Below are 11,602 nucleotides of genomic sequence, written 5' to 3'. Positions count from 1 at the left end.
CTACATTCAAGAACAGAAGGAGATTGAATAAACCTCACACCCTGTGGCCAGGGTGATTTTGGAGGCAACCACACAATCCTGCCTACCTGCCTTCCTATTTCTTTAAATAGAGCATATAGAAAAAAATACTTGTAAAAACTAGTTTTAAAGTAGTTGTACTGTCAATGTAACATAGTAAAAGGAACCCCAACACAAAGGGCCTTTGTGCATGCAGCTTTCTCTCTCTGGAATTAGGACTTAAACACCCACGTGGTCTCACTGTGGATTCTAGAAATTACTTGCAAGTCTTTATGTCCTGGATTCACACAAAAGCCTGCTCTGTCCCTTCGGACAGTGTCACATGTAATGTAAAACATAACAAAATGACATTGCAATGCTATTTCTGAAGGAAGATGACATACTGCCAAGTCATGGGTCCCAGCATTTGCACACATATCCTGGTACTTTTCCCATTTTGGCAAATATGTCAGAGGACGGTGCTGTCAGAGGATGGTGATGTATTTTCTTCAGACTCTGCTTTGTGGTGGTCCTACCTCCAGTTCCTCTCTGTGATAGGTTTCTCAATGCACTAGACTACCTGGCTTTCTTGATTCCTGTTTCCCCCTACATTTTCCTTCGTCAGACAGCCCTTGTTGCTATACATACAAGAAATCTTCTGGAAAAAAGATTTAGACTTCATCCAGGTAAAGAGGCTTCCATTTTTTTTTTCCTATTTTTTTTTGCCCCTCTCAGATGCAAGGGCAAACATGGCTTTCCCTCCCCTTGTCTCCTGCGTTCTCAGACAACATCTTTGATTAAAGTGGAAATATTTTACTGAAGTAATTGCAAGTACAGGCACGTTTATTCTGGTTTGTTTTGGTGCAGGCTGACAAGAGTGAAGGCAGCCCTTGGGCTCCCTGGCAGGGAGGAAAATCCCAGGAAAGTGACTCTGTGGTGCTGCTCAGGCCTCCTTTGCATAGTGCAGGTGGTTATGAGTCACTTGGCCAGAGTTGAGAGGAGATCAAAACTTGGAAGGAGTAAAGAATTACAGTTATGAGTCAACACTGCAAGCACAGAACATGCCTGGTTTGTGCTCTCAGATGTTTTGCTTGTTTATTCTTCCCATTTTGATATGGTGGTCCTCACAACAGCAATGCAGATTAAGGGAATTAAGCACAAACAAAGCCTAAAAAATGACACGGGGAATGATTAAACCAATTCCTGCCAAACAAGTTCTCCTAAAATGCAGGCCTAGTCCTCATGGATCTGCCAGTATGAAACCCAGCATCTAGGCTGGGCTTTAATGTGAGACCATCCACCTTGGCAGAAATACGGGTAGCAGGTTTGGGCTGCAAACCAAGCCTCTGCTTTGCCTGTGGATTTAGGCTGTGGAAAACGCCATCCACAGCCCCACCTTATCTCTATGATTACTATAAAACATCAGCATGTGAGAACAGAACGTGTTATTTCAAAACAAAATGGATTTTAGGAGGGAAGAGTACTTCCCTGTGTCGCAGACATAGAAAATCCCTGGGCAAACAAACTACAATTGTGGCCGATTGTGACCAGGCTCCTGGGATTTTAGTCCCACTCCAGAGAAGGTGAGTTTTACAGCAGGGCCGATATCAACTGCTGAAGGAATGAGAGCTTTAAAATTTTGGTACTTTCATATAATTAAAATGCATTTTTTTCCCAAATATTTCTGTTTACTTTTCTGGTGACTAATAAGTGAGCTAGTATGCTTCAAATCAGCATATTCAGACTATTCCGTCTCTCTTTCAGCACACATACAAGTTATAAAGAATGGAGAGTAGAGAGAAAGCAAATTTAATGGTAGCAGATAACTTGAGGAAATACAGCTTTAAAAAAATCCACCAAGGCTGGACATAGTGAAAATAGAGTTGTTAACTCTATGCAACTTTTGTTATGGCCTAACTTCTGTTATGTGGTTGAAAATCTGTGTACTGATAAAACAACCTGCACCCTCCCCATCTCCAGATGTATCCTGACCTCATGCAGGATGACTCGTGTTACGTGCCCCAGCCTAATACTGATCATTTCCAAGTGATAAATCAGAAACCATGTCCCTCAGTTTGTCCAGCAATCATTTGCGGGCCAAGCAAGCATGCTAAAACAGTTAAATGATGGTGAACTTTAAACATCAAGAGAGAACATTCTCTCTTGTTTCAGCAAGTAACTGTCTGGACAGTTCTCTGTCAGAGCAATGTAAAAAACTGGCCAAACTAGCTGCTGTCTGCCTCCTGTAACTCCAAAAGGTCACCAAAGAGTAATAATTAAGAGAAAACAGCCAGTACCCATATATTTTTTTTTTTTTTCATTTTAGGACTTGTTGCTGTGCAAATAAATCAGCCCTTACCCTGTGGTTTGTTGCAGTTCCCTGCATAAAGCAGAAAAACATCAGGTTTCATTTTAGCCCTATGTTTATTCAGCTTGAACTTGAACTAGGATCATATTAAAAACAGATTACAAACCATTTAAGAGCTCTTAATGCTTGCCAAAACTAGCCTGTGGTTTTAAATGAGATGCAAGGCAAAGTAAATGAAAAGTAGTATTGAAGTCACTGTGGAGAAGTCACGTTACATATTTGGCATTTCAAAAAGTACTCAGCAGAACTCTGTACACAAAGAGTACTCTTGTGCAAATGGATGGAAGGGAAGGATTTAGAATGTGAAATCAATTGTCAGAAATTCAAAAGTAAGCAATTGTCTGAAATGCAAAAGTCTGGCAACACTAGCACATGTTTAAACCTGTGCACTGAACTCCTGCTGAATCATTGGGACACCTGCAGAATTTCACACATCTGTTAAATTTCTTGCAGATCCAGATACCAAAGCTCTTGACCACTCTGAATTTTCAAAAAACTCCTGCAATTCACTCTGTAAACATGCAGAGTTAGATGAATCGGTCCAGCAGATCACTTAATCTTTGCTTTGGCTTCAAGTTTGAAACGAAGTGCGAAGTGTGTACTTCAGTGATTTGACAGAGGAATTCAGGCAACATTCTTCAGTGTTTAGATGCAGTAGTGTGGCAGTGCAGGCGTTGTGTGTGGACGTTAGAGATGTAAAAGCACTCAGGGCACTTGAATGGTAGGCATACAGTGGTCCCTGCAGCAGATCTATTGTAAGGACACTTTGATTTTAGCTGCTAACAACTTTTCAGAATTTAAGCAATTGGAGCTCAAAGTATTGGTGGCAAGTTCCTGCTTCAGGCTAGGACACAACTCAGAAAATATTATTTATGCTTTTCTGAAAAGGTGGTGGACAAAAATCTGTTGTTACTGCTCATCTTACTGTATTGACTATAGCTTCCTTATTTCTTCCTGTTATCTACTGAAGGAAAATCTGTGCAAAACCTTGGACAGGGTCTTGAAAATGGAAAGAATACACTCCCTCTAATTTTCCTTGAATCTTTTTGCCTTTAATGCAAGAACTGCCCAAATTCAGACAAGTTCTGTGCCTGCCCTGCGAGCACGTGTGAAAATTTGTCAGCATGATTCTCACAGACCTTCTCATGATGGACAAAATCAGTCACAGGTTTTAGGGGCTGAGCTGGACTTGCACTACAGTGATCCCCTTCAGTGCAGTGGGCACTAGAGCTGAGGAGATGGAGAGACTCTTTTATATTCTCTGTGCCCTCCATGTCAGCACCAAGACAGTGTGAAAAGGAGGGGAAGAGTTGATCCTGGCTCAGTATGGCTTAATCCCAGTTTTTATCACTAAAAGATGCTGTTTTATCAATTGCAATCACTTGAATTATCAGTGACCACTATGTAATTGTCCCAAAGGAATAAACTGTCCAGGATGAAATAATTAGGTCTTCCTTTTATTTCTATAATACTTCCCCAAGTATCTTAATTATTAATCGAGCCTTTGCAAATTTGAAAAATATTTCAGCTTGTTTTACAGACAAACAAATGGAGGCATTTTCAGAGCCAGATGATGCAGCATATGAACACCTAACACTGACAAGAGACTCCTGATCCCCAGGTCCTGTGTGGCTTGGGAGGTCAGAACCTTATGGACTGGGAAGTGTGCCTAAAAGCAGATTATCTAGAAGAAATAGCATATTTTGCACAATCACTGTCTTTAATTATAGATAAACCCACTCCTTTAGGACCTCGCCTCTTTTTATGCACAAATACAGGAGAAATGGGAGTACCAGAAAATAGAATCTATCTTCTTTCCTGATGGAGAAGTGGAAATGCTTCCAAACGTGTCAATGCCATCTGCCCGAAGCTTTAGAAGACCTAAACTGTTCCTTTAGTAGCATTATCCCAAAGCTGGATGTTGGGATCTTTTTTGCTGTTTAAATGTTGATTTACCATGGCTATTGCTGGAGGCTTCTCCCTCACTTCCTCAAGACAAGGAGACATTTGCAGTTTTTCCTGCCTCCCCATCCTCTCCTCTTTCAGTCTGACATCCTGTCACATGCTGACAGCAATCACGCTGTGAATGGCAAGTCATTTGCTTATTGACAGCCTCCCATTTACCGTGACACCTGCCAGCAGTCTCTGACCCCTGAATAAACATTAAGACATTAACAACCTGACACAGGTTCAAGGGTTTGAATAATAATGTCCTGCAGACTCACTACAGGCAGCCCAAAAACCCCCTTTGCACTAAAGTTTGCCATCCTGGGGGCTGGGGAAGCCTTGCTGGAGGAGTGGCTGCAGCAATAGTGGCTGCATGGATGAGCAGCCACACTTTGCTATTCCAGGCAGCGAGGCCTCATCTCTGGCCAGTGAAGCTTTGAACATCTTTGCTGTGCTGAAATATTGGGATCTGGGCTATAAGAAACATACTCACTTGTTTAGGAAATCAACAGGATACAGCAAAGAGGAGAAAAGGATGTCTGCAGAAAAAAAAAAAAACCCTCAAAACAAAACTAACACCACTATCCCCTATCCCTCAAAAACCAAACCTCAAATTAAAACAAATAAACCACCTCCTCCCATAGCCAAAACCAATCCTTCCTCTGAATTTTGGAATGTTCATAAACCCTTGCTGAATTGCTCTGGAGCTGAAGGGCTCTGGACTGCTTTTGGAGTGCAGAGTCTTGTGCTGCAAGTGTCACGAGGACGAAGTAGTGTCCATTTCAATGGATTATCAAACAGAGAAAGTGATCCCACTATGTTTGTTTGAAGTTTTGACTAGCACTGGGTTTGTTTCTCTTGTGTGTCTGCCTGGCATGTAGCCAGTCTGGGACTCTGCTATAATGGATGATCTATTAGCTTGAAAGACATTCTCTTCTGTCACTTCCAGCCATCCCAACCATGTCCCAGTAAGTCATGGAGGAAATGAATCCTTTTAACTTGTGACAGCCATGGCTCTTAGGAACTGTAATTGCAAACCTCAAAGCTCTGGTTAGAAGTAAGAAGCTTCTGTACCAAATGACTTGCAGGAAACCTGGTCTGCCTCCCAGATGTTTAATAAACTTAGCAGTGCCCTCTCAAAATCTTTGGCCAGAGTTCAATCATCTCTACCCACAACCAGTGCACAAAGGATTCAAAGACTTTGTAAACCACAGCTTTTGTTTTGAAGTGTGGGTGAAGAATGCTCACACATTTCCCTGGGCATGCTATTTGGTGAGGGAAGCTGGGATGCTTTCCATCCTTATGTGCGACAAAGTGGCTCTTACGCTTCAACAAAAAAAGATGTTGAAGAAAAACATAGAAAATTAAGACTTTATTACATGTAAGGTGTTAGTTCAGTTGCTGGTCAGTGCAGAAAAAGGAAGATTTATTCCTAATGAAAGCAATTTGACAGTCTAAGTGAAAGGAATTTGGTGGGTAACCTCTGTCAAGTGCAGGGAATGGATTCATATTTCCCAAACTCTCACCACAGCATCTAGCAGCTGTGTGGAGAATGGCTTTTGTATTCCCTAAGTATTTGTAAGATACTGAAAAATCCTTTCCAAATCAGAACATAAGTATGAAATCACCCCAAAAAACTCATGTTCATGAGCCAATCTGGATATATTTCAGTTTTAAATGTCTAAATTTCAAATTAGAAATTTAGTATTTAAGATCGTACTTAAAGGTTGGCTTGGAAAAAAATCCCCACTTTTTAATATTCAGAAATAACTAAGTAGAAGAAAAGAAGCTCAAATCTTTTTTAATTCTCTCTCTGAAAGAAGGTTATCAGCTTGTTTTTGCAAGAACTACCTTTTTTCTTTCTTTCTTTTTTTTTTTTTTTTTTTTTTTTTAATAACAGTGTTCAGTTTTGCAAATTTGTCTGGTCAAGAGGGGAAAAATCTGTCAGTGGAAAATTTCTTACTCTTTCCACTTAATTGAAAGGTTGCCTGCTGTGTCCCCAGCTGTCCCCTTGCAGCTTCCAGTGAAGAGGGGGATTACAAAGCTCTGAAGAATAAAACCTTCCTGGAGCTGCCCCCCTGCCCCCAACAGAGCAGCTACTACTCCCAAAGCAAGAAAAATAGTTGGCACTCAGCCTTCTACCCCCTTTATTTAGCATGGTGTGGATCTCCCAGAAAGCTGGGAGCTGCTGTTCCTGAGCTCATGGACTGCAGGGCAGGACATCCAAGGCAGAAAACAAAGCTAAGCAAAACAGAATCTTCTCCAGCTACAGGCAGAAGCCCTGGTTACACATCTGTCTGGGTAGGTGTCTCTTCCTGCACAAATCTGCTCAGATTTTCCTTTCCTAAAAAATAAACCCAGCAGTAGTGGGGGAGAAGATAGGAACTGTTATTATTTATGCTTTTTCTGCTGCTATTCTCCGTAAATTCAAAGACTTGCATTGAGTCAATACTTTTGGTGGGCAGCAAAAGTCTGGAAGGGAACAACAGAGGCTTAGCAACTTCACTGGCATCATTTCATCATTTGACTTTTCAGTTTTTTATTCTATTGAGCAAGCAACAGTATGTTGAAAACTGTTCACATGTTACTTCATGTGACAGAAATGGCTTCAAAACAGCCCTTCTTGAAATAGAATAACTAGTGACTGCTTCAGTTCTTGTCTAAATATGGTTTAGGATGCTTTTACACCCATTATAAGCTGCAGCTCTCTGCTGTCAGTTCACTACTTCTCCCTGGCAGTTTGCTTTTTCCCCCTCTTCCAGTGTAATAGAAAGGAAAGGCACGCTGCCAGAAACCAAGATTCAGATTCTGCAAACTGTTCTGCACACACTCAACATTAATGAGAGCTGACCTGAGAGAGAGTCTCACTAAACATTTACACAGTGCTTCAAATGGAGCCCATCAATGCAGGCATGTGGGACACAGGCTGAAAAGAAGGAGGTTTACACTTAAGACTGCCATTTCTTCCTCAGATTTACAGTAGTGTTTAAATATTATTGCTTTGTTGTCATCTCTACTTAGCAGAGCTGTGCTACTTAATAAGAGCATAACCTCAGCCAAGTGAGATGTTTCTCATCATCTCTGACTTCATTGCTGGGATGAACATCACTGCACAACAGGCAAATTCATCAGAAGACTAATTTTAAAACAAGAGAGTCTCTGAATCTAATTATTATTATTTTAATCAATTCCTACCTCTTTCTTGTACTTAAACAATAATACAGCCATGGTGTCAGAATTCAGCAACATGAGAGTAGTTAAATGTAGGAAGCATTTATGAAAGCATCTGAAAACAGAAACCAGAAGTGCCACATTTTCCAGTTTGCTGGAGTTCTGGGATAACTCTGTACTCACCTTTCATAATACAACAAAAGCTAGAATTGTCCCTCCATTTTTGAGCAATTCAGTTCAATTTCCCAGCCCCAAGGGTTTTAGCCGAAGGATTGTAGCTTGCTTGAAATTTTTGCTTTCTTGCATTGAAAGAAATTTTATTAAGCAAAAAATCAAACATTTCCTTCATCTGGTTTTATCTAAGCTTCGTAGTTATTGGACGAAGCCTGTAAATGTGACCAAAACATGTATTTAAAGCTCAAAAAGGCACATAAAAACAACCCTGTTTTTACATCAAGGTATTCCAGCTCTTTTGTCAATTTTTGGTGAGAATTTGGAGGCAGAGATTCTAGGTGTTATCCACTTCACCCTCCTCACAACCTATACAGTAGGCCTTGCTTTAGACATAGGAAAGCGCAGCTGGCAAAACACATCTGCTCTGGTTTTTTTGGATGGTGTAGGAAAAATATTTTTTTATTTTTAAAGCAATTTCTATTTCACATTTTAAAGAAAATGAAATATATTCACAAAACAATTTCCATTTGATTCCAGATAAAGAGGTTTAATACAACATTGATTTTTTTACCCATTAGTCAAATAACCAATTATATATCAGCATAGCTCTCTATTTATGAAGAATAAGTATTACTTATGGAATTGACCTACAGACTGGTCTATACCTTCCCTTTTTCAGCATAGAGGAGAAATAAGAAGTTTAGAAATATGTACAGATTGCTGAGGACAATCTCTGTAAGAGAGTATTTCCTCCTTCAAAATTACTAACCAGTCTTTGAGGACAGGATTAATTTAAGAGTAGGCTTAGATGCAATTCATAATGCTAAATGAGCAGGTGGCATTCTAAATAGTCACGCAGAAGTTTCTCCCTCTCTTGGCAAACACAAATGTTTGATGTGAACAAAGCCAAAAGGGTTTTGTTATTTGCTGAACACTCGACTCCGGCTCCCATTTCCAAGGTTTCCTTCCCTTGGGACATATGGGCCTTCAGTCACTCACTCACTCACACAGATTAGAGGTTATCCTTAAAAGTGTTCTGACTAAGGCAACACAAGGCTCTGAGGAGGTTTCCACTGCTTAAGAAATGCCCTCAAATATTATGCTTCCAGAAAGGGAAGGAGGGAGGGCATTTGGATGAACAAGGGGGACTGGCTAAAAGAGAAATCCAACCACAAGAGTAACAACCAAACTCCAGGATGCAGAAAATAATGAAGGAGGATTGTAGTTCCTAAGAGGAAATCAGAGATTACTATGTACAACTTTCATTAAACCGTTTTATTGCAGTTTAAGCTCTGTATAGCTGTGCTGTAATCAAACAGGAGCAGCACCACCAAGGAACGGTGTGAAATCCATGTGCATGAAAATCTGCTGAAACTCTTTGGTTCACCCACATGGAAAAGGACCAAGCCTGTACTGAGCAGCTTCAGAAGCACAGGCAGGTAGATGATAACATGCTGTTTTCCAAGAGTACATAACAGATTAGTGAATTTCAGGTTTTTTTCACAAGCTTTGTCGACTCTGCAGAAGATATCAAAACAGAGCTGCAGAAAACCACAACCACATGGTGTGTGTCTGTCAGGAAATACGGTGAAAGGAAAGGATGCTTCACTAAACATTGGGGACAGTGTTGCCAACACATCCTGATGAGCCAGAGCAAGGAGGGAAGTCCTCTCCCTGCTCACGATGCTTTCTGCAGCTGTATGTGCATCATTTCCCTTCTATGCCCATTCCCCTTTTCCAGTTTGCCACAGGATAAGCCTTTCAGTGCAAAACCAGCTTATTTCTGTGTAGCTGGACAACCCACAGTTCCAAAGTAAGGGGCATCATCATGCACACAGAGTTCAGTGTGCTTTCAAATATAGAACCAGAAATCAAAAACACCTCCTGAGCCGGTTTGTAACAGTTAGTGGAATGTTCATGAGCATCCTTCACAAATGCAGCCGCCACACTTCACTGCATCAAATGAGCTGCAGAGCACCAGTAGGACACAAGCTCTTGAAGTAAAAACAATGCTGGCAAAGTAGTATGGTGGTTGTATCATCAGTGAATAATCATCATGATAGTTTGAAATAAGTTGATGAAGGAACTTAGTCTGGATTCTGTCATTCTTCAATGCTGTGGAGTTTGAGGGGAAAATCACAAAATTCCTATTTCAATGAACATCATGGAGAATAATTAACTTCATAAAACAAACCTCCTGGCTTGATTTCTGTAGCATTTCTTTTCAGAATCATTTACTAACAGGTCTCTCCTGCACTCTACAGAATAGATTCTGTTTTCATCTGCCTGCACATGTCCTCTGCTACAACACTGACAGTTTTCCCATCCTCAGTCTTGAAATCTTTCAGATGATGCATATAAAGGGAAACAGAGCTTGTTCTTCTGGTATTGCTGAATGACATAATATGGGCTAATTTGGGCTGAGATATCAGTCACTGAAGGGTGAAGTCTAGTCTCATTTTAAAGAATCCTCATGTGTGAAGAATTCCAACATCTTATAAGTTAGAACCAGTAGTAAGATGTAAAGAGGTTCAACTGGTGTTAAACCTGATAAAACAACTGGGTCCTGGGGGTTGAAGAAATATTCTCTCCTCTTCTCCCTTCCATAGTTCTAGTACTACCATTGCCCTGAGTGGAAGAGAAACTGCAAATTTGAAAACACTGTTTAGTAGAAGTCTTTTGTTGTAGGAGCTCATAACTTTAACTGTCTGCCAGTGCTGCAGCAGCTCACCCATCTGCAGTGCTGGTGATATAAAAATTAGTTCAGAGAGCCGACATGTTTGCTAAAGGCATTATTTAATGTGGTTGCCAGAAATCCCTTCATAAAAATTCATGACTCCAGCAGCTGGTCCTAGTTGCCATGAGACTTCTTGTGTGTTCTTCCTCGGAAGGCAGAAAAACCAAAACCACTCTCTGTGTCTCCGCAAAGATCTGTGCCTGATTTTAACTGAACTGAACAAGGAAAGGCTCCCATCACCACCCATTACAGAGATGGCTTTTCCATCACCTTACAGCTCAGAGCATCTTTCCAGTCTGCCCTACTCTTCATCGGATCAGGCAGCAATGAGCTTTGAACATGATGATCAGGCCCAGCAGAAATAACCCAGAAAGGTTTAGAGGTTTTGCTGTATTTATCCAAAGGGGCACTGCTATTCGTATTCATGTCTTAACAAAGCACATATCTTTACCAGGAAATATAAAAATCGTGTCCTGATAGTTCCCTTCTGGTCAAGGCCTTACAAACATTTCTTTTTGTACCCTTCTGAAGTTGTCAAATTGATCTGTTTTAAAGGAAAGGTATTTCAGCTTGTGTGAAGCAGAGGGACATCATTTCCCAAACTGCCCTACTCAAACAATGAGAAATAGGTGATAAAATTTATTTGGTTTAATCCAGCACATTGATAAGACCTCATTTCCAAACACTCTTTAGAGATTACAACTCACAGTTAACAGTCAGAAACCAATAATCTGTGGGGGAATGAAGCCTATGGCTTCCACATCCTTCTGGCTTGTGTCCCTGTGAGAGTTTACCACACTGCCTGGGATAACAGGATTCTCTGCATACACTTCCCTGTCCCTCCTTCCTTCACCACTATGTATTAGCACTGCAGAGCTCTGGAGTTGCTCAGCTACTATTTCAGAAACAGGGGAAATCTCATTATTCTGCAGGAAATACACAGAACTATAATGTTGTGGAGTTCCTGTGGAGTGATTAATTGAAACACAATACTCATTCACGATCAACTTTTTCAAAAATTGCTTCTAAAAAATTACCTGCTGGCTCAGATTTTTGAAAGGTTTCTTTAACTGTCTGTACCTATGAACACTTTCATTTGCAGTAATTTTTCTTGGTGAGAGTGGTATTAAGGAGAATGAAATTTCAAGTTTCCGAGCTCAAAATTGTGCAGCACTGGAAGGAATTATGCTATTCTGATTGCTCAAGAA

At 40.6% G+C, this 11,602-nt stretch overlaps 1 long non-coding RNA gene across 3 annotated transcripts in view; it reads left to right on the top strand.

The window, feature by feature from the left end:
• The first annotated feature begins 6,488 nt into the window (after positions 1 to 6,488).
• The window catches only part of LOC119700944, a 72,314-nt gene continuing 67,200 nt past the window's right edge, over positions 6,489 to 11,602 (top strand). For all 3 annotated transcript variants that reach the window (XR_005256938.1, XR_005256939.1, XR_005256937.1), the window contains exon 1: positions 6,489 to 6,613. This is a non-coding gene — a long non-coding RNA (uncharacterized LOC119700944). The remainder of the gene's footprint in view (positions 6,614 to 11,602) is intronic.

This window comes from Motacilla alba, chromosome 4 (genome assembly GCF_015832195.1).
Source record: "Motacilla alba alba isolate MOTALB_02 chromosome 4, Motacilla_alba_V1.0_pri, whole genome shotgun sequence".
NCBI classification, from domain to species: domain Eukaryota; kingdom Metazoa; phylum Chordata; class Aves; order Passeriformes; family Motacillidae; genus Motacilla; species Motacilla alba.
This window is presented reverse-complemented; position numbering and strand designations above follow the sequence as displayed.